The sequence below is a fragment of the Rissa tridactyla genome, chromosome 8, assembly GCF_028500815.1.
Source record: "Rissa tridactyla isolate bRisTri1 chromosome 8, bRisTri1.patW.cur.20221130, whole genome shotgun sequence".
NCBI lineage: Eukaryota > Metazoa > Chordata > Aves > Charadriiformes > Laridae > Rissa > Rissa tridactyla.
In genome coordinates this window covers 55,959,852-55,982,923 of record NC_071473.1, presented here as the reverse complement: position 1 = coordinate 55,982,923, position 23,072 = coordinate 55,959,852, and the positions used below count along the sequence as shown (strand labels likewise).

At 53.0% G+C, this 23,072-nt stretch overlaps 2 long non-coding RNA genes across 13 annotated transcripts; both read right to left on the bottom strand.

Annotated features, from left to right (window-relative positions):
* Nucleotides 1-2,065: 2,065 nt before the first annotated feature.
* Nucleotides 2,066-5,980, bottom strand: LOC128914333 (uncharacterized). Of its 5 annotated transcripts, XR_008468237.1 has the most exons (7): nt 5,842-5,971; nt 5,256-5,335; nt 4,534-4,587; nt 3,106-3,168; nt 2,805-2,850; nt 2,640-2,695; nt 2,066-2,553 (listed from the first exon to the last, which is right to left on the bottom strand). It is a non-coding gene; the product is annotated as an uncharacterized LOC128914333 (long non-coding RNA). The 5 variants fall into 5 exon arrangements; XR_008468234.1 differs by lacking the exon at nt 2,805-2,850; XR_008468235.1 differs by lacking the exons at nt 2,805-2,850; nt 4,534-4,587; nt 5,256-5,335 and having other exon boundaries at nt 2,066-2,282; nt 2,391-2,553.
* Nucleotides 5,981-8,176: 2,196 nt separating this feature from the next.
* On the bottom strand, nt 8,177-22,859 carry LOC128914028 (uncharacterized). Of its 8 annotated transcripts, none has more exons than XR_008468159.1 (8): nt 22,679-22,859; nt 20,914-20,971; nt 17,031-17,127; nt 16,511-16,605; nt 15,091-15,175; nt 12,599-13,848; nt 11,646-11,823; nt 8,177-9,466 (listed from the first exon to the last, which is right to left on the bottom strand). It is a non-coding gene; the product is annotated as an uncharacterized LOC128914028 (long non-coding RNA). The 8 variants fall into 8 exon arrangements; XR_008468158.1 differs by lacking the exon at nt 16,511-16,605 and adding an exon at nt 10,120-10,181; XR_008468163.1 differs by lacking the exon at nt 16,511-16,605 and having other exon boundaries at nt 8,177-9,158; nt 9,268-9,466.
* Nucleotides 22,860-23,072: the final 213 nt, after the last annotated feature.

Genomic DNA, 23,072 nt, shown 5'->3' with positions numbered 1-23,072 from the left:
GATTGGGTAAAAGAAACATAGTCAAGTATTAAAAGACAAGGACACAAAGCTTAATAGAAGTAATCTGTGGTGGATTGACCTTGGCTGGCCCCTGGGTACCCACCCAGCCTCTCTATCATTGCCCTTCCTCAAAAAGACAAGGGGAGAAGTTAAAATGAAAAAGCTTGTAGGTTGAGACAAGGACAAAGAGATCGCTCATAGTCACAAAAACAACAGACTCAACTTGGGGAAATTCACTTATTGTCAATCAAATAAGAAATAAGAACAAATTTTAAAAAAAACACCTTCCCACCACCCCTCTCTTTTTCTGGGATCATCTTCACTCATGACTTCTCTACGTCGTACCCCCAGACAATGGAGGTGTCAGGGAGTCAGGATTGTGGTCAGTTCATCTCACATTGTCTGTGCTGCTCCTTCCTCCTCGCACTCTTTTTCCGCTCCAACAGCAGGGCCGCCACCTGTTGCGGGGACTCTCTGCTCCACTCCTGGCCAGTGTTGCTGATGGGCTCAGCTTTGACCAGCGGCAGGTCCCTCTCTGAGCTGGCTGTGCCCAACATGGGGGGAGCTTCTGGTGTCTTCTCACAGAACCCACCCCTGCCCGCCACAACTCAGCCAGCAAAACCTTGTCACTTAAACCCAATGCAACAGCAATCTACTACAGGGCAGAGAAGGGTGGGCGGTGAAAAAACAGGGAAAGGGAGCCACAGGGGAAAGAAAACAGCTATGGGCTACGGATCAGACAGGAGGAAGCAACAGGGAGCGAGACAGAGAGAGAACCATGAAGGCAAAAATTGGCTATGGGACAGATCTTTTAATACAGTAACATCCTTTATATAATATAGTAGATAGAGGTTTTTATTTTGAACTCCTTTTTATATACATACACTCATATTTTTCAATATGTATAAAAATGAGAAATTGTTCTTTATTTCAATGCCTCATACCCATATATACAGGTTTTATTGTTTTTTTAAACACACATTCCCCACATGAATTTTCAGGCATTTTTTGGGCTGTGAACTGCCTCTTTTAGGGGGAACCCCATGTGACACGCGCACACCCTCAAAAAGGTCTCGTTTTGCCTTAGAAGTACCATCTGGAGTACAATTACAGCCTGACATTAAAAAAAAAAAAACCACACAACATACAAACACTGCACCCCACACAAAGCAGCCTTAACATCTTCCTGATGCAGTCTGCTTCACTACTGCTGAACAGCCCCTCCCACATAGCTCTGCTCATCCCAAAACAACCGCATTAATTAAAGAGCTGCCCACACAACCTGCTGATGGCTACTTGATGGGAGTTGACTGTACCACCTTTGCCTCAACAGTCTAGGTAGATCAACAAACTAACCATAGACTCCTATTGATGTTCCACCTACCCCAGAGTTTACATGACCGGGCAGAGCAGCTCCGAGCCAAACACACACAAGCACAGACCGACATTACACAGAACACTACAAACAATGCACCTCACAAATGAGGGAAAACTCTCAGCAAGAAGGATGACACCAACATAAGCGACTGTTAGGCAAGAAGACCTGCAAGATCACAATGGTGACACGAGAAGGCTCTAGGGAAACCCCAAGAAATGAGTACAATGTAATGGTCCGGGACAACAAGTGACTCAAACTGAGATGTACGTGCAGGAAGCCTGGCTTCAAGACCTAAGAACTTAAGGATGCAGGGAAGAAGTCCCAGTCACTGAAAATGGATGGCTAGAGAACAGAGCTGCTCATGCAGCCAGGAACAATGCTGCAGTTGAGGACCGCTCAGAAACTTCCGAGATGCAAGGCCGATCCACTGTTTAAGCTTATAATGCAAGAAAAGTGGGGCCTGACTGGGGCAGTGCCAATGAGTTCTGGCATTCAAGACTCTTGGGATGGTGTCTGAAGTACAGGCTGTGCTCCTCAAGTGTAAAGAGAGCATCGAGACCCAAGGAAGGTTTAGGACACAGAAGACAGACCACACAAACAACACAACAGATGCAGGCTGGAACCACCCTGCCCGGCTCATGCTAGCATTATGCTGAAGACTAACTTGCTCCCTTTACCTGGCTCAAAGGGGATGGCTCCAGGACAGCCCTCTGCCCTTCTCTAACTTTAAGAGGCCTCCCTGCAAATCACAAACTTCTCCCTTTCCAGCCCCTCCCCAGCCCTGGCCACTCAACTTAGCTTTCAGAGGGCTGGAGGTCTTAAATCCGATGTCGACAGAAAAAAAAAAAAAAAACAGCACATCGACTATCTGGGACATTCCTGTAGTCACCAGGTTCATCATCATCTACAATTAAAGAAAACCAAACAGTGACAGCAAGAAGTTTCAGAGAGGCCACCGCCAACCTCTTCCACAATTTCCCCTTCCTCAAAAGCGCAATGGGATTCCACTCACCTGCTCCTTCCAGAGTCAAATGCTGTGGCCATCATTGCTTGAGATACCAAGAAACAAAATTACTGTTGCACATGTGAGAAATCACCAGCCACAAGCTCCTCCTCACTGCTGCCTCGGCTCACCTCTAATGCTCACCCACTTCCAAAGATGGCTCACAGGGCACCTGCAAAACCAGAAGATAAATAATTAACCAGGTTGCCGTATAATACTTCACTATTAAGACACCAATGTGGCCCACAACCGCCTCACCTTCTCAGCACGCTCATCAGCATGCGGCTTAGTCCCTCTGAGCCTGCATCCTGCACCTGAAAAAAAAAAGCCAACCAAAAGACATATGCTGACATACTGCCTGACACCTCAGCCTGCCTACAGCCATTCCTGTCTCCTACTCCTTTACCCTGGCCTCTCGCCCACCTGCCCTCCATGGTTTTGGGCTGCTGCTTTGAGGCTTACAGACTACCTGTAAAACAGACACAAAGGACACTAAAAACTTCACCCACAATATAACATCTGAGAAGAATTGCTGCTTCAGCCCACTATTCATTGACCACCTTGCCCGAGAGTCACATCCGGTGCCAATATCCTGCTTTACTCATCACTTCATACCTTCAAAATGAAAAAAAAAAAAAAAACCACCCACACCCCACCACCAAGCCATAATATAATGATATAGCCACCAGTCACATCTTCCCTCCAGCACCGTGAACTGACCCACCTTCTTACAGGGTCCCGCTTGCCTTCTCCATGACTCTTTGGTGCACATCTTGTCCCTCTGCATCTGAAAAAATTAGTAAACAAGTCACCCAGATGCTGATCAGTAGCTGAATAATTCCAGGGGTCTTGTTTCCATTTAGGAATATCATCTAGGCTCCAACTACAACCTGCCATTAAAAAAAATTGGACCCAACATTAATCCCCACACATACAAGCCTTAACACCTTCAATCTGCTTCGCTACTGCCAAACAGGCCCTCCCAGGAGGCTCCAATCATCCCCATAACACACTATGGAAATGACTGTCCCTGCCAATGGCTGCTTGATCCCAGATGACTGTACAACCTTTGGCTAAACAGTCTTGGCAGATCAACATATTACCCATAGACTCTTATTGCTGTTCCACCTACCCCTGACTCTACACCCCCAGGCAGGGCAGCTCCACGCCAAACACACCCACGTGCAGCCCAACACCACGCAGCACTATAGACAACAACGTGACTCCAAGATGAGAGAAAACTCTCCACAAGAAGAATGACTTTCAGACAAGAGATGCTGTTGGGCAAGAAGACCAATGGCCACAGCACGGACGTGAGGAGGCTCTGTGGCAAAGTCATAAAAATCATAAGAGAGTCAAATGTAACAGCCCATTCCAAGAAGTTCCTGTCAAAATGGAGATGACATATGTGCAGGAAGCCTGGCTTCAAGACCTGAGAATGTAAGGATGCAGGGAAGAAATCCCAGTTCATAAAAGCAGATGGCTAGAGCTGCTATAGCTCAGAGAACAGAGCTGCTCATGCAGCCACGAACGATGCTGCAGAAGAGGACCATCTAGAAACTTCCAAGAGGCAAGTCCGATCTGCACTTTAAAATTGTTATGCAAGAAGTGCCCATTGGGCGCTCTGCCAATTAGCACAGGCATTCGAGACTCTACAGGGGCTGCCCAAGGCACATGCTGTGCCCCTTGAGTGCAAAGAGAAACGAGGATATCAAAACCTAAGGAAAGTCCAAGACACGGAAGACAGCACACAAACTACACAACAACAGACACAGGCCAGAACTGCCCTGCCCAGCACACACTAGCTTTTTGCTGAAGAGTAACCCACTCCCTTTACCTACTCAGAGGACACTCCTCCTGGATAGCCCTCTGCTCTACCCTGACTTGAAAACTCCTCCCTGAAACTGTCAACCTTGGCCCCCCCTCCAGCACCTGTGCCTCTACTTAGCTTTCAGACAGCCAGGGGTCTGAATTCATCCTTGACAAAAAACCCACAACAAACAGCTAACTGATGTGTTCCTGCAGTCACCAGGTTCCTCTTCAACTGTAAAACAAAAAGAAACCATGGCTCCAGCAGTGACCACCCTGACAGTAGAGGCCAACCTCTTCTACAGCACCCTCATCCTCAGAGGTGCCATGGCAATCCGCTCACCTGTTTCACGCCGATTCTAGAGTCGGAGGCTGCAGCAGCAATTATTTATGACACCTAAGATACCAACAAACACAAAATTACCATTGCATTTCTGTGAAATCACCAGTCCCATGCTCCTCCTCAATACTATCCAGCTCACCTCAAATGCAAGGGACTAGAACAGACCAGACCCTCTTGACACCCAAATCCAAATGCAAAACCGATATGATAAAGACTGATGAACCTGCCTCCATTTCCTAGCCAACCCCCAGCGCCAAAACTTTAGAAACCCCTTCTCTTCTCCTCAACTGTCAGGGAAGGACCCCCACTTCTTCTTGACAGCTCCCATTCTATATTTGCAACCCTGAAACCCCTGTGTCAGCCACTCCTAAGGAGCTGCTCTTCTGAGCCATACCCTGTGTTCAGCAGGCACCTCCTATCTTCTGTCTTCCCACGGACTCTGGGCTCTGCTATAGACCCACAAAATAAGTAATGCCCTGACACAATCTACGAGGGGCCTGCTGCAAGCTGCAAAAACTCTAGGGACACCACGGCACTCTTTGGGCAATGGGGAAAGGTGATGAGCCATGCCATACCCTGAATGACACTATGCCTTACATCCCTGCTGCTTTCTTGAGAAGTGCTAAAGTACAATATGCAGATGCGTACAAAATGCTCACCCTAACCCCAACAATATAATCTCATCATCAACCCAATTAAGAGAAACAAGATCAGCAACTCACACAGCATACTGCAAAACTGGTGGAAAAAACCTCTGGCCCATCTTCAATAAAGTTAGGAATTCTAGGAAAATGCAGCACTCCTAGAATAGAGGAAAGCACACTATTAAACCATCTGGGCATCCCCTAAACACTCATCACAAAGTTACTGACCTGAAAAAAAAGGAAACAAAAAAGCTGCATACCAGTCAACTTTCTACTATACAGGTGGCAGGATGTGTACTGGTCCTGAAGGTCTTAGCTCAGCCTTCTTACCTCTGCTTCCCTAAATACCAAAACATGCCTGCCCCAAAGCTGCAGCCAAATGAAGGCCCAGCAGAGCACCAACCCCAGAGGAGCCCAGCAGCAGAACAAGCTCCTGAGCCGAGCCTGTGGCTCATATACCCCGGGCCCCGCCCACTGCCATCAGGCCCCGCCCACCACCCTTCCCACAATCCCCTGGAGAAAGGGGCGGGGACAACCCCCCCCCGGAAGGCAAAGAGGTGGCCACAGGGGTAGGAGCTCCTTTTCTTATGCCTTAAGTTCCCAGCAGGCAAAGCAACAGTCATTTTTATTTCTATTGGGCACTTGCCTCTGGTGATTCTCTTACCGCTTTTGTTTGAGTTCTGTCTACTTGTTGCTGTAGAGAAGAGAGTTCTGCAGGCGTCACTTTATTTTTGCGATCTTCAGATATTTCTGTGGTTAATTGGTAATCATGTTTTATGGTTTTAGAAGAGTGCTGGAAGCAGGTGATTTCCAGAAGACTGATGAGCACTTTCTGGATCCTAGAGGACTAAATCGCCATGGAGACGCATGTCGGCGGACTGCGGGACGTCCTGGAGGACTTAAACTGCCATAGAGAGGCGCGTGGGAGGACTGAGAGGGTTCCTGGAGGACTAAAGTGCTATAGAGACGAGCCTGGGAGGACTGAGCGGGCACTTCCGGGCTCCTGGAGGACTAAAGTGCCGTGGAGACGAGCGTCAGCCGACTGAGGGGCGTCCTGGAGGACTAAAGTGCCATAGAGAGGCGCGTCGGCTGACTGAGCGGCGTCCTGGAGGACTAAAGTGCCATAGAGAGGCGCGTCGGCTGACTGCGCGGCGTCCTGGAGGACTAAAGTGCCATAGAGAGGCGCGTCGGCTGACTGCGCGGCGTCCTGGAGGACTAAAGTGCCATAGAGAGGCGCGTCGGCTGACTGAGCGGCGTCCTGGAGGACTAAAGTGCCATAGAGAGGCGCGTCGGCTGACTGAGCGGCGTCCTGGAGGACTAAAGTGCCATAGAGAGGCGCGTCGGCTGACTGCGCGGCACCTCGGAGGACTAAAGTGCCATAGAGAGGCGCGTCGGCTGACTGCGCGGCACCTCGGAGGACTAAAGTGCCATAGAGAGGCGCGTCGGCTGACTGCGCGGCACCTCGGAGGACTAAAGTGCCATAGAGAGGCGCGTCGGCTGACTGCGCGGCACCTCGGAGGACTAAAGCGCCATAGAGAGGCGCGTCGGCTGACTGCGCGGCGTCCTGGAGGACTAAAGCGCCATAGAGAGGCGCGTCGGCTGACTGAGCGGCACCTCGGAGGACTAAAGTGCCATAGAGAGGCGCGTCGGCTGACTGAGCGGCGTCCTGGAGGACTAAAGTGCCATAGAGAGGCGCGTCGGCTGACTGCGCGGCACCTCGGAGGACTAAAGTGCCATAGAGAGGCGCGTCGGCTGACTGAGCGGCGTCCTGGAGGACTAAAGTGCCATAGAGAGGCGCGTCGGCTGACTGAGCGGCGTCCTGGAGGACTAAAGTGCCATAGAGAGGCGCGTCGGCTGACTGCGCGGCACCTCGGAGGACTAAAGTGCCATAGAGAGGCGCGTCGGCTGACTGCGCGGCACCTCGGAGGACTAAAGTGCCATAGAGAGGCGCGTCGGCTGACTGCGCGGCACCTGGGAGGACTAAAGTGCCATAGAGAGGCGCGTCGGCTGACTGCGCGGCACCTCGGAGGACTAAAGTGCCATAGAGAGGCGCGTCGGCTGACTGAGCGGCACCTCGGAGGACTAAAGTGCCATAGAGAGGCGCGTCGGCTGACTGAGCGGCACCTCGGAGGACTAAAGTGCCATAGAGAGGCGCGTCGGCTGACTGCGCGGCACCTCGGAGGACTAAAGTGCCATAGAGAGGCGCGTCGGCTGACTGAGCGGCACCTCGGAGGACTAAAGTGCCATAGAGAGGCGCGTCGGCTGACTGAGCGGCACCTCGGAGGACTAAAGTGCCATAGAGAGGCGCGTCGGCTGACTGCGCGGCACCTCGGAGGACTAAAATGCCATAGAGAGCCTCGTCGGCTGACTGAGCGGCGTCCTGGAGGACTAAAGTGCCATAGAGAGGCGCGTCGGCGGACTGAGGGGCCATGGAAATGGACAACAGGAAAACTGCCGGGCACAGACGGGGGCGCGGTAACGCGTAATAGCCGACACTGGAGCGCCGACGGCCGCTCTCGACGCCGGGCGGGCTTCACCGATCGCGCTCCAGGTGGCGCGGAGCTCGACGGAGTCCCGGCGGTCCTGGTTCGCCCTCCGGCCGCCGCGCTCTCGAGACCGGCGCCGGAACGGCCCCCGCGAAACCGCGCATGCGCACGAGCTGCGGAACCAACGCACAGCGCCGCCGGGGGCGGGGGCCAAGGCGAGCCGGCGGCGCGGCCACAGCGCACGGAGGAGCGCACACCTGCAGGAGCAGCCTTCAGCCGCCGGGCGGCAGCACCCCCTTAGTTATTTACACATTATCTATTTAGGGAATTTATATCGCCTGTTTGCACTTATGTAGAAAATCTGCTTAGATTTTAACATTTATGATACGGAATATCTATTTAGACTGTCTGCTTACACATCTATTTTGACACTAATATCTTTTTATAAATACATTTTTTAAAATATTTTTATTTCTAGGATCTTTTATATAACACAAGCACAGAATCATAGAATCCTTAGACATAGAGGTTTTTATTTTGAAGTTATTTTACATACATAATATTATTTCTCAGTATATATATTTCTCATATATAAATGAGAGATTGTTCTCTATTTCAGTGCCTCGCGCCCATAGTTACAGGTTTTCACATTTTTTTAACGCATTCCAAGATTTTCAGATGTTTTGGGGCTGTGAACCACCTCATTTGGGAGACCCTCACGTAACCCCACGTCCCCCACTCACCTGCTCCTCTGCTGCATCATCGCTGCCCCAGTGATGTTGCAGTGTCCCAAATGACACCATCACCCCCCGAGACACACACACAGACAGACACCCTTCTACTCCCCCCAAAAAAAGCCCCAGAACTCCCAGACCCAGGGCTGGCCCCTTCCCCTCACAGGGGCTCCGCCACTGGCTGCAAACCTGGCCTGGGGCATCTCTCGAGCAGCACGAGACACCTACAACGAGGCACCTGGAAAACAAAAATCCCCAGTTATAGCTCAGTATCTTAAAAAATAGCCCGGAAGAGAGTAGAGGAATTCCATCAGAGGGACAGGACAGGATCTGAGCTACAGGAGGATTCTGTGGAAACAGCTCAGCTCCAAACACAGCACAGCCTTCAAAAGCCAGCGCCAGCTCAACTCTTGAAGTCAGGATTAAAGCTAACCGATGCCATTTTGAACACGTTCTTAGCGTAACAGTAAACCTTCTCACTGGTGTTGGGAAATGCCTTGTCCCTTCCCTTTCGGTGAAAAGGTGTGCGTTAGGTTTATATACACCGAATAAAAATACTTACGCTATAAAAGTATTTGACTTTCTTCAGGCACTGATTTCACTTCCACAGCTGGGAATTGATACCATAACACTATCTCTCTCCAAAATACATAGTTATAATTGGACTACAAGGTTTTTTGTGTGCTACGCAACGAGGAGGGACATCTGGCCAGCAGCACTGCCTGAGAGAGATGCTACTGGGCTGCCGAGGAAACACGCCACTGAAAGCCAGACAGAAATAAAGTACTTTAGAGCATGCTGTCTAAATATCAGGGGTAAAAAAAATCCGTTACATTCAGTTCCCTCTTTTTAAAGCTTTAGAGCAAATACCTGGGGCACCTTGTGGCAATTCATCTCTCTTTCCCTCTCTCTCATCCCATCTGAGCCCCCATTGGTCTCTGCTCCGCAGCTCCTTTATCCTCCTCTCTGCATCCAGGGGGTCCCCGCTCGCTTCCTTGCTCATCTCTCCTTTGCCGAGATGCTGTCAGGCTCCAGCGCTCCCAGAGCATTTGGCAGGAGCTGGTGTCCCCTGGGAGGGGGAAGCAGGTGTAATGGGGGTCCCAGTGGGATGTGAGGGGTACCGGGGGGACTCCAATGGATCCCAGAGGGTTCTGGGGTATCCTGGGGGGGACCCAGGGGATTCTGGTGTGTTCTGGGGGGTGTGTGTGGGAGGGTCCCGGGGGGTGTGTGTGGGAGGGTCCCGGGGGGAATGTGGGGGGTTCCAGAAGGCTCCAGGGAGTCTTGGGGGAACACGACAGGTCCCAGGGGGATCCTGGAGGGCCCTGGGGGGGCTCTCAGGGGGTGGGGTCCCAGAGGAACGTGGCAGGTACCAGCAGGTGCTCCAGGGGGTCCCAGAGGGCTCTGGCGTGTCCTGGGGGGCTCCAGGAGGGATCTGTGGGGTCCTGGAGGGGGTGTGGGAAGGTCCTAGAGGGGTCCTGGGGGGAATGTGGGGGATTCCAGAAGGCTCCAGGGAACCCTGGGGGGAACATGAGAGGTCCTAGATGGTCCCAGATAGTCCCAGAGGCGTCCTGGGATAAGATGAAGCAGGACATCCCACAGAGCTCTTGTGGGGGGGGCAGGGTGTCCCAGGAGATTCTAGGGGGGTCTCAGGGGGATCCTGGGGGGGTTGGGGGATCCCAGAGGGTATCAGAGAGCTCCGGAGGGGTCCCAGCATCCCCATACCTGTGACATGGACGGCGACGGCACAGGCCCCCAAGGAACAACTGGTGAGGGGGCAGCCTGCGCTGGGGGGAGGAAACATGCCAGTGATGGGGGACACTCCCTTGAAGATCCTGGGGGGGTGTGGGAGGGTCCCAGGGCATCCTAGATGGCTCTAAGGGAGCTCTCCGGTGGCGTGGGGGCTCCCAGGGGCATGTGGGGCATGCCATGGAGAAGTCCAGGGGCTCCCAGTGGGGAATGGGGGGTCCCAGGAGGGTCCTAGCGGGCTCTGGGGTGTCCTGAGGGGGTGTGGATGGGTCCCAGGGGGAAGGTGAGAGGGTTTCAGGGTGCTCCAGGGAGTCCCGGGGGTGAATGTGGGGGTTCCCAGGCCCCAGAGAGTCCTGGGGGAATATGAGGGGTCCATGGGGTCCTGGAGGGCTCTGGAGGAAAGGTGCAGGAGGGTCCCAGGAGGCTCCAGGGGATCCTGGAAGGCACTGGGGGCGCTCTCGGGAGGTGCGGGGGGTCCCAACAGGATGTGAGGGGTAGCGGTGGGGGAGCTCCAGGGGGATCCTAGAAGTCTCTAGGGTGTCCTGGCAGCAATGTGTGGGGTGCCGGAGAGGGTGTGTGAGGGTCCCAGGGGGCTACAGGGAGTGCTGGGGGAATGTGGGGAGTCCCATGAGGGTCCCAGAGAGTCCTGGGGGAAGACAAAGGGTCCCAGGGGGTCCTGGAGGAGTCTGAGGGGCTCTCATGGGGTTGGGGGGAGGTCGCAGAAGCGTCCCAGGGGGATGTGGGGGATACCAGGGGTGGGCTCCAGTGGGTCCCAGAGCGCTCTGGGGGGCTCTAGGGGATCCTAGAGCAGGTGTCAGAGTGACCCAGAGTGCTCCAGGGGATCCTGGAAGGCTTGGAGGGGTCCCAGAAGTTTCCAGGGAGCCCTGGGGGGAACATGAGGGGAACCAGAAGATCCTGGGAGGCTCTCCGGGGGTGCAGGGGGTCCCACAGAGATGTGGGGGGTACCGGGGGAGCTCTCAGAAGGCTCTGTGGGGCCCGGGGGGGCTCAAGGAGGTCCTGAAGGGTGTGGAGAAGGGTCCCAGGGGTCCTGGAGGCCTCTGGGGGGCTCTCAAGGGGTAAGAGGGTGCTCCCACGACAGTCCAGGGGGACATGGGGGGTACTGGGGAGGAGCTCCAGGGGGTGCCAGAGGGCTCTGGCATGTCCTGGGGGGCTCCAGGGGGGATCTGTGGGGTCCTGGAGGGGGTGTGGGAAGGTCCTAGAGGGGTCCTGGGGGGAATGTGGGGGATTCCAGAAGGCTCCAGGGAACCCTGGGGGGAACATGAGAGGTCCTAGATGGTCCCAGATAGTCCCAGAAGCGTCCTGGGAAAAGATGAAGCAGGACATCCCACAGAGCTCTTGTGGGGGCAGCAGGGGTACCAGAAGATTCTAGGGGGTCTCAGGGGGATCCTGGAGGGGTTGGGGGATCCCAGGGGATATCAGAGGGCTCTGGGGGGTCCCAGACTGTCTCAGAGAGCTCCGGAGGGGTCCCAGCATCCCCATACCTGTGACATGGATGGCGACGGCACAGGCCCCCGAGGAACAACTGGTGAGGGGGCGGCCTGCGCTGGGGGGGGGAAACATGCCAGTCATGGGGGACATTCCCTTGAAGCCAAAGACAATGACCTCGGAGAAGGTGCTGAGTCTCTCGCAGACCTTCCAGTACAGCTCACTGTAGGACTCCTTGTCGTGCAGGATGGGACACAGTGGAGGGTCACGGGGACCCCCAAACACTGGAGAATGCCTCGACCTTCCCCTCACACCCCCAGCCCTGCCCCCCATCACCCCTCAGCCTGTACCCCTCTCCCCCTCACAGCCCCTCTCCAACTCAGCACCCACTTCAGGCCACAGCCCCCCTCCCCAAACTCAGGGCTCCCCCAGCAGTCTCCCCACCCCCCCAGCCACCCCCTCAGACCTCCCCGTTGGCCCCTAATACACTCCCAGGACCCCCCTCCCCACTGTCCGGGCCCCCTCAGCCCCTCCGTTCCCCCAGCCCCCCTCAAGGTCCCCCCTCACCCCTCAGGGCCCCCTCGGCCCCCCAGGTCCCCCTCAGTCCCCTCATTCCCCCCCAAAAGTTCCCCCTCCCTCCGCCCCCCCCCGAAAGTCCCTTCAGCCCCCCCCCATCATCCCTTATTCCCCATCGGGGACCCCTCAGCACCCCTCAGCCCCTCTCAAGGCCTCCCCATTACCCTCAGGACCCCTGTCCCCCCCCAGTCACTCCCCAGGGACAACTCAGCGCCCCCATCCCTGCTCAGAACACTCGTGTCCCCCCACCTCAGCTCCCTCCAACACCCCTCGGGGTCCCCCCAGCCCCTCCACTCCCCACAGCTTCCCTCAACTCCGACCCCCAGCCCCCACAATCCCCCGGGGGATCCCCCCGAACCCCACCAATTATCCCTCGGGGCCCCCTCAAGCCCCCCGCCACTGCCTGCCACATTCCCCACCGCCCTCCGCTCACCTTCACGCAACCCAGGTACCTCATAACGTGTTCACGGGGGCCAAGCAGGGCAGACCAGACCGAGCGGCCACGCCAACCAAGCGGTGCGGCACTACGCGCGGTGCAAATGCAGCACACCCGTACGGCAGAAAGCGTCGCGCATGCACAGTGCAGCTGTACGGCGGAGAGCGCCGCGCACGCGCACTACATCTGTACGGCACTTGGGGCCGCCATACGCCGTACAGCTTTACGGCACATGGGGGCGCACATGCGCGGTGCCGCTGTACGGCGGAAGGCGCCCCACATGCGCTGTACAGCCTTACGGCACTAAAGGGCGCGCATGCGCAGTACAGTTGTACGGCACTGGGGGACGCGCGTGCGCAGTGCAGCCGTACGGCCGAACGCGCCGCACATGCGCAGTGCAGCTGCACTGCACTAGGGGGCGCGCATGCGCCGTATGGCTGTACGGCACACGGCGCCGCACACCCGCAGCGCAAGTGCACGGCACTAGGGGCCGCGCATGCGCGGTACAGCCCTCCGGCATTGGGGCGCGCATGCGCGGTACAGCTTTACGGCACACGGGGGCGCCTATTCTCTTACCACTTTTGTTTGATTTCTGCCCAGTTGTGGCTGTGGAGAAGAGAGTTATGCAGGGGCCACTTTATTTTTGCGATCTTCAGGTATTTTTGTGTTTAACTGTTAATCGTGTTTTATGGTTTTGGAAGAGTGCTAGAAGCATATGATTTCCAGAAGACTGACGAGTATTTATGGGCTCCTGGGGCACTAAAGTGCCATAGAGACGCGCGTCGGAGGACTGAGAAAGCACTTCCATGCTCCTGGAGGACTAAAGCGCTATAGAGACGCGCGTTGGAGGACTGAGGGGGCTCCTGCAGGAGTAAAGTGCCATGAAGTCGCACGTCGGAGGACTGAGGGGGCTCCTGGAGGACTAAAGCGTCATAGAGACGCGCGCTGGACCAGAGGGGGCCTTGCCATAGAGATGGACACCCGAAAAACTGCCGGACACTGATGGGGGCACGGTAATGCGTAAGAGCCGATACTGCACCGCATACGGCAGCTCTTGAGGCCGGGCAGGCAGCCCTGATCACGCTTCAGGTGGCGCGGAGCTCGCCGGAGTCCCAGCGGTCCTGGTTCGCCCTCTGGCCGCCACTCTCTGGAGACTTGTCACCAGACCGGCTGGCCCCTTCCCCTCAGATGGGCTCCGCCAACCGGCTGCAAACCTCGAGCAGCACGAGACGCCTACAACGAGGCACCTGGAAAACAAAAATCCCCAGTTAGAGTTCAGCGTGCTAAAAAAGCAGCACAGAAGAGGAGAGAGTAGAGGAATTCCCTCAGACTGAGGGACGGGACAGCAGCTGAGCTACAGGAGGATTCTAGAGAAACGCCTCAGCTCCAAATACAGCACAACCTTCAAAAGACAGCGCCAGCTCAACTCTTAAAGTCAGGATTAAGGCTAACCGATGCCATTTTGAACACATTCTTAGCATAAGGGCAAACACTCTGGCCAGCGCTGGGAAACGCCTGGACCCTTCCTCCCAGTGCGGCTGCAGGGAGATCCATCACCCTGCGTGCGGGGCGGCAGGACCGAGCTGGGCTGTAACCAGAATCGATGCTGACGGAGCCACCGCTGCAGCTATGGCCCTCGCGCTGCTCACCTCACTCGCTGGGTCAATGCAGCCGAGAGGGACAGGTCAAACTTTGAAGAGCCAAAGGAGCAATAAAGAACAAAGCTCGGTCATTCACGCCATGCTAAAAAGGGGTGCCTGCGTTTACATATGCTCTTTAAAAATAAAAGTATTTGACTTTCCTGTGGCACTGGTTCAACTTGCACGGCTGTGAACTGATACCATTGAACTACCCCTCTCCAAAAAACACAGTTGTCATTTGACTGCCGGTTTTTTGGGTGTTACACAAGGAGGAGGGACATCTGGCCAGCGGCACTGCTCAATAGAAATGCTACCGGGCTGCCGGGGAAACGTGCCACTGAAAGCCAGACAGAAATAAAGTACATCAGAGCACTCTGTCATGATAGTGGGGAAAACCCAGTAATATTCAGTCACCTCTCTTTTTAAACCTTTAGAACCGACGCCTAACCGCTTCACTCCGCCTCATAAATTGTATGCTACAGCTATTGGGCAGTTGCGCTTTAAACAATGCGAGTCAGTGGGTAAATTGTACAGTGTTACCTTTTTTGGTTTTTAAGTTTAATTTTGCATAGAAAAATCAGCAACATAAAACCCCCAAATGGTTTTACTTTTGAGGGTCGGGGGGGAAATCAAATCCCTGGTGCCGCAATCCATCCGGCTACCAAAAAGCACCGGGAGATGGGCAAATGCTTTTGGTTGCGTGACATGCTCCGCAACAGACCTTATGTTGTTTTTAGTGTTTTCTTAAAATACTTCATACAAAAACTATAGAAGGAGAGCTGACAAAGCCTTCCTGTTAACTTCAAAGTCCACGCTTTGGAAAAAAGCGGGCGCACGTCGCAGAGATACCTCATACTTGGATCCCTTCCATCTCTCCTGCGCTGTCACGGCACAACAAAAGGGCGACCACAGAGAAACGCAGGCGGTTGACATTCTGCCGAGAGAGGGGGGAAAAAAAAAAAAACCAAAAAAAAATCAAAAAACAACAACAAAAAAAAAAAAAAAAAAAACCAAAAAAACCCCAAAAAAAACCCACTTTGAGCACAAAGCTGGGTAGGAATCTAAAGCTTCCTTATTTTGCAAAGGTTTGCAAAGACTACGGCCGAGTGGAGGAAAAAGTATTCGGCACCATCTCTGGCACAGTCGTCGATATGGGTCACTAGATCTTCGCATTTTTTTTTAGACAACCCTGACTTTTTTGACTCACTGGCAAATTTAGTTGCACTAGAGCCACTTTCCCAGGTAGCCTGGGGCTCTTAAGTCACTTTCCTGGCAACTTCATCCTCAAAAACACCTTATTTCACTCTCCCAGGGCTGGGACAAAATATCAAACCTCCAGCGACGGCTCCCACACCAGAGGTGCCAGGAGGCAAAGCTGTGGCTTGTCCTCGCTGTCCCTTGGCAGCACTTTCATTGCCCCCAAAAACCTTGGTGCTCTATGCTTTTCTGGGGAATTCATCCCCCCCAAAAAAAAACCCCACAAGATTAATTTTTTTTCCTGCACGGGGAATAATTTTTCCCTTCCGTCCACTCTCAGGCAACTCCCCGGGCTGCTGGAAAAAAACACGCCACTGAAAGCCAGACAGAAATGCAGAACTTCAGGGGATGCAAAATATCACAGGAAAATAGCCCGTTACATTCAGTCGCCTCTCATTTTAAACATGTACAACAAATACCTAACTGCTTCAGTACGCCTTATAAAACGTACGCCACAGCTATTTGGCAGCAGCAGTTTAAAGAACGCAAGTCAGTTTGCAAGTTATACAACTTTTAGTTTTGTTTTTTTTTTTCTTTTTTTAAAAGTTTCATTTAGCATAGAAAAATCAGTGAGACAAGAGATCCCTCCCAAATGGTTTTACTCTTGAGGGTCTGGCGGGGGCGGGGGGGGGCAGGGGGATCAAATCCCCGGGGCTGCAATCCATCAAGCTACCAAAAAGCACCGGCAGATCGGCGACTGTTTTTGTGGAGGAACACGGTTTTATGAGATCTTGACTGTAACAACTGAGAACACAAAGGCCGGCAAAGAGGTGCAAAGAGAGCACAACACAAGTCTGGTTGCTCATGACTTCTACTGCCCAGGCTTCATCTCTGAGGACTTGCTCTGACGGGAACTTCATAAAAGGCAACTGCTTTGAATGAGTAACAGTTGGTTTTGGAAGAATCTCTTTCCAACTGAAGTCAAAAGGACACACTGTAGGTCATGGACAAAGGACCTTATTGGAAGCCACAACTTGCCAAAACCACACTGGGACTCGCCCTCACTACTTACGAGGCTGCTGATGCTTTGTGGCAGAGACCAGAAAACATGCAGGAGCGATGCTGCTTTGTCCCATTTGGTCCATGTCTCTTCTTTGACCTTGACTGCTTTTAGGACAGACGCCAGTATCTCAGTAAGGTTTTTGAGTAATACCATAAGGTATTTTTAAAATTTATTGACTGGAAAAGCATAATGCTTTTATCTGAAAATAAAGTGTGCTGCTGCCGAACACATGAACCCTTGTGAACGGTTTATTCCCTCTTTTACTACACAGTTATTTTCATAGTATCATTTAATAGACAGCACGCAGAAAGAGAAGATTGTGCTTTCAGGAAGAGAAAAATAAACACAGGGAAGTACGCTTTGCATGGGTGTAACGTGCTCCAGAACAGACCTTATTTTACTTTTAGGATTTGGTTAAAATATTTCATAGAAAAACTATAGAAGGAAAGCTGGCAAATCCTTCATGTTAACTTCAAAGTCCACACAACAAGGACCTTAGGAAAAATGCAGACGCGCATCACAGACGTACCTCATACTCACAGAGCACTCTGGATCCTTTCCATCTCTCCTGCACTGTCACAGCACAACAGAAGGGCGACCACGGACAAACGCTGGCAGTTGACATTCTGCCGAGAGAGGAAAAAAACCTTTAGCACAAAGCTGGGTAGGAATCTAAAGCTTCCTTCTTTCCTGAAGGTTTGCAAAGACTGCAGCCGAGTAGAGGAAAAAGCATTTGGCATCATCTCTGGCACAGCTGTTGATGTGGGCCTCTAGAGCCTTTGCGGTTTTTAGACAAATCTGCCTTTTTTTGACTCGATGGCAGCTTCAGTTGCACTAGAGCCACTTTCCCAGATACATGCAGATACACGCTGCGACAGACACAGATGCCTACGTATGTTTTCTCGAGCCTACATAGAGCCAGGGTTTCCTCACCCTACGCATCCCAAGTTGAATATTTTTGTTAAAGGGTACGGCAACCCACCTGTCCTTCTAAACTGCCGCCTTGGAACAAAGCAGTGGGTTTTTCCAGGACGTTTCTCCTGACGGCCCGGAATCGTGTCAAACTGCCACCAAACCTGCTCAGGGTCTCTCCCAGCTTTTGGCTGCCCTTGGATTTACCAGGCACGTGCTTACTTCCACCTCCCAACATCAAAAGTATGGCACGTGCTCAGACCAGAGCATAACCCTGCGGGTGCCCGCACATGCTCGGTCGCTTTGATGAGGAGCCCCTGAGCGTCCCCTCGAGTGCAGGCTGCACACCCAAAGTCAGCTTCACCCGCACCCATTTCAGAGCATGTGGTTTCTGAAGCTGTGAACTGAAGACCGCATCTTGACACTCAGCCACAGCAGAAGCAATCTGCAACGAGAACGCCACAAAAACCTAGCGACACAAATTGCAAACCCGCATCGACAGCGGCTTCAGAGACCGGGCACAAGGGAGAAAAATAAAACAGCTTCATCTGGTGAACAGGAAAGCAGAAGATGGAGAAAAGGGTCAGCGTTGCTAGCCCTTACAGAAAACGGGCATTCTCCTTCCCTTTCTAAACCCGTCTGTTAGGCCTAAATATCGCAGCACTACCGCGGCCATACTGAGAGCAGGGAACAACGGCCCTGTCGCCAGACATTTACAGAGCAGAACACACAGACAGAGGCACTTCTTTTGCCACACACAACCCTGAATTTCCTGAAAGCTTATGTTTACCAAAAACAGCCATGTGGAACGTACTGCCAAACAACATTTGGCAGTTAAACCTGGATGTGCCAGACACACACAGTTTTTGGGGAACTTGCCATTTGCTTCCTGCTGCTGCTGCTGCTATTTTTCCTTCAGAAATTCCACTTGTAGCCAAGTGTGACGGAGAGAAGACGACTTCACTGAGAAGTTCAAATTAACAATTTATTTGGACTTCACTCACAGGTCCGATACACTACTATTGCAAGTTCTTATGGATACAATGGAAGAATGCACTATTGCAATTTAAGGGGAAAAGAACAAAACAATTCAGAGAATACACTATTACCACCTAACAAGTGATCCCGAAAAGTAACAACACAAACCACCAGCGCGCTAGATATGAATACCTTAAACGAGTGCACAAATCTTAAAGCATGCTAGACATCATACATACGTTATTAAATCACTTACCCTCTCTCTCTCAGGTAAGGCCGCTCAATCCCGGGAAGTTACCTTGCACAGCGTCCTGGACAAGGGTGGGGCAGAATCTCCTACAGGCCAGCTGTATCTTTGGAAGATTCCCTCCCTCGTTTTTCTCACCAAAACTTTGGACTTAAATACCCTTTTTCCGGGACTCTGCTTGAATGGATTACACTATCTGGGATGGTTATCTCCGGTGGTTTTGTAATAAATAGAATCATGTTTGTTAATCAAATCAGGCTTTCTTAAAGGCTGGTGAAAACTTACACTGTTTCGACTCTTCACATACTTAAATCGCAGGCATCCAGCGTGCTATCTGGTGCACTTTGATACCTCAAGGCCTAAATCACAGGCATCTGGTGTGTTTTAACACTTCAAAGGGAAGAGCTAAGTTGTGAGATAAGCTGAAAAGAGTCTCCCCAAGGACACTGATAAAGATGAGGAGCCTTCAGCCTCACGACCATCAGGAGGCGGGACAAGACCGACCCCCTAGCAACACGTCGCTCAGACACAGAATATACCAGGACTGACACATATACGGGAACCAGAAGAGTATATAATCAACTACTTTCGGGAAGTGGGGGCGCGCCGTTGGCGGAGCAAAGACTCCCCGGCCGCCCAGCGCTGTTTTGCTTGCTGCCGCTTGCTTAATAAACTAATTTGATTAATTGGACTGGTTCCTGTCAATTATTGGGCCTCAATCTATAACAGTTTGATGGCCCCTCAGACAGCAATGTTTATTTCGTGATGTCTGGTCTCACACTCACTGAATATTGCTGGGACTTGACTCAGGGCATTTTGTTTGTTAAAGGCACCATTCGGGTTTCAGTTCTGGTTTCAGTTCTTATTGTAATGCAGTGTTGAGACCACCCCGGGCTGAGCCATTTCCACAGCTCCCCCCAGGTTATCTCCGAATAGACAGGGATCAGTAAGCGTCTGCAGAGGCAAAATGGAGCTGAATTGAATGACAACTCCCTGCACCTCACCTTTTGTGTTCTGAAACCGGTTTAGCCAGGTGCTCCCATTCACCAAGTTAGTCACTACGGGTTCAAGCATTTACCTTCCCGATATCGCCAGCACTTTTACACAGGCAAGTCCCTTAATTGCTCTTCTAAAATGATGCAAATGAAAGTTGCAGCCACAAAAGAGGAGTGACAAAGAAAAGGAGAGGTCAGGCAGCAAAAGAGCTCTGCAGGTTGCCACCTGCAGTCAACAGTGCACTCTGTTTTTGAAAGCACACGCACCCACACCCCCACAAAGGAAAACAAAACAAACAGGGCCTTGTATCTTTTTTTGTCTGACGGAGCTTATCCCTGTCTCAGCGTCTGTCAGAGCACAAAGCCACGATCCGTATCTCGAGAACATTTGCGCGTGACAAATACGTGTTCAGAAATAGCCCGGGATCTCTAAAAGTGGTGTCATTTTTCTGGTTTTAATAATCATAACTCAATTTTATTCACTGGCACGTTTGGGAGAAAACTAATTAACTTTTAAATGCAGCCTCTCCTTGGGGGGAAAAAATGTGTTAAGAGACTGAAAAAAAGAAAACTATGATTCAGAGCTCCCACCCATGAGGGATCTGCAGGGACACTAACAAAAGTGAAGACCAACAGCAGCAACATCCAGTGAAATCTGGATCGTGTACTTAAGAGACCCTCCGAGTCTGCACCTCAGTCCTAGGAAGGACCAGTCCTTTTCTGGAACGACAAACTTTTTTTGCTTCAAAGTCCTAGACTGAAGGCTCCACGCAACAAGATGAATTGAGCCACAGAAAAACATGCCATCCACAGTCAAACAATAATAATAAAAAAGAATAAAAATCAAGCGATACATCAGTTTCCATCACGTTTCATTCATTACATTTCTACTGGCATCTAGGGGCTCAAACGTTAACTAGACCAACACCACAGGCTAGTCAAAATCGAGTTACGTGTAGGAAAAGAAAAGGCTATTTCCCATTTGCCCCTGGAACCAGTAAGCACAAACAGAAGAGAAACGCTTGACCCTAATGAAGGTAACAGGCAGCTCTTAATTTATCCCAGATGAAAGTTCAGGCTTTGACTCCAAAGGAAACCATTCCTAACTACCAATGGACCTGCTCAGGCAGGAGGCACGCTCTGTTCACTGCAACTCCTCAACAGCTTTTCTTCACTGGCAGCAAATTTGCCTTTTCTGCAGCTTTGACATGGACTATCTGTAGCATCCCTAAACTCACAAATGTGTCTCCCCACTCCCCCAGCCCCACGTGTGCAACTACCTGAGCAGCAAGTGGAATCAGCTGTGCAGGATTTTCCTCTGTGCCACAAAAGGTGACCCTGTGAAAAGAAGAGCAGAGAAATGAGCCTGTTTGTCACACCCAGACAACAGGGACAAGCCAGTGGAACCCGCAACCCACTGCTGCCCTCGGGGGCGGGGCTGGGACAGACCCTCCGTGCAGAGAGATGGGGCCTGGCATGGATTTCATCTCAAGCCCTCTTCCTGATCCCAAAGCCACACAACTCCTTCTCAGCCCCAAAACCAGACACACGAGCCTGGTTACCAGCCCCGGCAGCAGGAGACCCGGTCTGCGTGTCAGGCCCCAAACTGGCTCCACCTCTCTGCATGGATTTGATGGATGGACCACTCAGTGGATAAGGAACTGGCTAGATGGCCACACTCAAGGGGTTGCAATCAATGGCTCAATGTCCACATGGAAACCGGTGACGAGTGGCGTTCCTCAGGGGTCAGTACTGGGACCGGTGCTGTTTAACATCTTTGTCGGTGACATGGACAGTGAGATCAAGCGCACCCTCAGCAAGTTCGCCGACAACACCAAGCTGTGTAGCACAGTCGACATGCTGGAGGGAAGGGATGCCATCCAGAGCAACCTTGACAGGCTTAAGAGGTGGGCCTGTAGGAACTTCACGAAGTTCAACCAGGCCAAGTGCAAGGTCCTGCACCTGGGTCGTGGCAATCGCGGGCACAAATACAGGTTGGGCAAAGAATGGCTTGAGAACAGCCCTGAGGAGAAGGACTTGGGGGTGCTGGTGGACGAGAAGCTCAACATGAGCAGGCAATGCGCACTTGCAGCCCAGAAAGCCAACCGCATCCTGGGCTGCATTAAAAGAAGTGTGGCCAGCAGGTCATGGGAGGTGATTCTGCCCCTCTTCTCTGCTCTGGTGAGACCCCACCTGGAGTACTGCGTCCAGATCTGGAGTCCTCAGCACAAGAAGGACATGGACCTGTTGGAGCGTGTCCAGCGGAGGGCCACGAAGATAATCATAGGGCTGGAGCACCTCTGCTATGAGGACAGGCTGAGGGAGTTGGGGTTGTTCAGCCTGGACAAGGCTCTGAGGAGACCTTATAGCAGCCTTCCAGTACATAAAGGGGGCCTGCAGGAAGGATGGGGAGGGACTCTTTATCAGGGAGTGTTATGATAGGACACGGCGTAACAGCCTCAAGTTGAGAGAGGGTAGATTTAGATTGGATATCAGGAAAAAATTCTTTACTGTAAGGGTGGTGAGGCACTGCGACAAGTTGCCCAGGGAAGCTGTCAATGCCCCATCCCTGGAGGTGTTCAAGGCCAGGCTGGATGAGGCTTTGAGCAGCCTAGTCTAGTGTGAGGTGTCCCTGGGGGGTTGGAACTAGATGATCTTTAAGGTTCCTTCCAACCCGAACCATTCTGTGATTCCTCACCCCCTCTGCAGCCCCCATGGACAACACTGAGGGGCAGGTGGAGCACAGTCGCGCCAGGGCGCAGCACCCCCAGGGCTCCACAGGCACTTTGGGGGAAGAGCTGGGCAACTGCAGAGGGCCCGGCCCTACGTCCCTGGCACTGCCCGGAAGCTGCTTTCTTACCGCCCTGCTGGGCTTTATTTCCCCGCCATCGCCGGAACCGCACCCCCAAACCCCCCAGACCGAAGGGACCCCGCGGGGAGACGGGCCCAGCCACCCCGCTCCGACCCGACAACGCGCCCCCTGTTCCCCCAGCCTCACTCAGGGCCCTCCCGCCCCCCCATCACCCCTCGGGGCCCCCCGCTCACCTTGACGTGGTCCACTGCCTCACGACGTGCTCGGGGTGGCTCCGCGGGCCCGGCCTGAGCACCTGCCCGCCGGGCCCAGCTTTCCGCCCGGACCGCCCCGTTCCGATTTTGAGACAGACACCATTTTCCGCCGGCCCCCTCCGCTTTCCCCCGGCCCGGCCTGGCCACAACGGGCGTCCACTGGGCGTCCACTGGCCGCCACCGCCCCGCCGCCCGCCCCCCTCCTTGGGCAGCACCGCCCCATTGGTCCGTCGCCGCCGTCAATCCTCACCGCGCCCCACCCCTAGCTAGGCGATCCGACCAATGGGACAGTGGCACTGCGTTCAGACCAATGGGAGCCTAGCACTGTAGGCGACGGGGGTGCGCATGCGCAGTACAGCCACACAGCAGGCCG